We start from the raw sequence: 2,022 nt of genomic DNA, 5'->3' as shown, positions 1-2,022 counted from the left end.
AGTGAGACTCTGTCTCAAAAAAAAAAAAAATATGGTGTTAGATTAAATAATTAAATAGACTCCTCAATTTATAGATGAGGAAACTGAGGCCCAGAGAGAATAAGAGATATATTTACTGTCTCTTAAGACCTTAAGAGGACCACAGCTAAGACTCCTAGTTCACTGCTGTTTAGAGGAAGTCTGGGTGAGGTCAAGTGATTTGCAGATCCCAGGAGACTTCTCCTTGCTCAAAAATATCTCCAGCAGCAGAGGTTCTGATGTCACCCCTCACCAAGTTCAGCACTACCCTCATTAGGCTCCTCAACAGAGCCCTAGCTTCCTTGGGGGCTAAGCTATTTAAGTTCCTTTTATGAGGTGCTGCCTTGCCCTTGCTCACAGTCGAGATCAGTCAGTATCTGCTGAACCAATAAAGGAATGGATGCAGGAATGAGGGGAGTGAGAAGGGAAACTGGACCACCAAGGGCCAGCTTTGCCGCCCGTGATTCACCAGGTAGGTTCTGCCTGAGAGACTCAGGAGGGAGGGAGGGCAGATTCTGCAAATGCTGCCGGATTTGAGAAGACACTGTGTATAGGTTCACAATGTACATTCTTGTTTACCAGGAAATGAACCCCTTTCAATTTAGTGGGGGGGAAAAGTTATCCCCTCCCTGAAGCAAACCATGCATTTATCTTTTTAGCCTGTTCCAACTTTTGGGAGGAACTTATTTTAAAGGAACAGTCTCTGCAGCACCTGACTTACCCTGGCCTCGCCCACATATGTTCCAGGGAGCCCTAATCCTGGCGTGTTGTTAACAGCCTTGCATCCCACCACCTGCCTGGTGCCTGATGGGATCTTGCAGGGTGTTGACCGTCCCCTCTCTGAGCTCCTGAGTCTCAATGTGTGTCTCTTGGTTTACAAAACCATATGGAGACAATCTTGCCTGGCTCCTTTCTCTGGGTGAATAATCCCGTCTGCACATGGCATTGAGCATCCTAAAAACCACTCCAGGAGGCCCCTGCCTTACACAGAGTCTGTTGCTGCCTCCTGATTACTTTAACCATTTCTGCTTGAATTTCAAGGCCTTCTACAGTTTGATACCATCCGACTGCTTGACATTCGTCACCCTAACACAACCTGTGACTGTTACGCACAACCTATTGCCTGTTACGCACATGACCTTCATTCTGCCCATCTCTGGCTCATGCTGGCTCTCTATCTATTGCTCTTCTGGCTCTCGTAGGAGAACAGAGCTCACCAAACCAGGTGACCAACATGCCAGTGGGTGCTCGGGAGACAACCAAGATGAGTGAGACCCGCCTGAAGGAAGAGACAGAGCAGGTGGAGGGCACTTTGTGAGTGGGCTGCTGCTGCCCTGCCAGGAGGATGCAGGTTCCCGGCGGAGTCATCAATGAGGTACACGGGCAGTGTGTAGGGCCGACAAAAATGTTTAAATTTTAATTTCTTTTGAGATGAGAAGAAAAATAAATATAGTAATGACAACAATAAATTCTGCATGACTACTTATATTCATTTTTATATCATTGCAATGGTAAAGTATAATTTTTTTAAAGTTTTTCTTTCTTCTTAAATTGGATGAGAAGCGCCTACAAAGACGGGGTGGGGAACCAGCAGCCTCAAGGCCACACGTGTCCCTCCAGATCCCCAAGGCCGTTGACCGAATCCAAACTTCACAGAACAAATCCCTTAAGGATTTGTTCTGTAAAATTTGGATTCGGTCAAAAGGTCGCACTCAAGGATCCAGAAGCCCACATGTGGCCCCAAGGCCGCAGGTTCCCCACCCCTCCCCGAGTTATCTTCATGTTCTTGGAATGCAGGTGGCTTGACAGGATTTGGGGACACGCCTCCTGCCTGGAGTGCCCGAGCGCCCACTGGGGCGGGACACCCGGCCGCAGAAAACCTCACGAGTATGATAAGGCCCGGGTGCCACCCCCCCGCCCCGCCTGGTCGTGGACGGTCGGTCGCCGTCCCCGGCCACCCGAGCCTCTGGCCTTCGCCGGGCTGGCCGGGCGCTCCCGGGCAGC

This window comes from Propithecus coquereli, unplaced genomic scaffold (assembly GCF_000956105.1).
Source record: "Propithecus coquereli isolate 6110/MARCELLA unplaced genomic scaffold, Pcoq_1.0 Scaffold43, whole genome shotgun sequence".
Lineage (NCBI taxonomy): Eukaryota > Metazoa > Chordata > Mammalia > Primates > Indriidae > Propithecus > Propithecus coquereli.
This window is presented reverse-complemented; position numbering follows the sequence as displayed.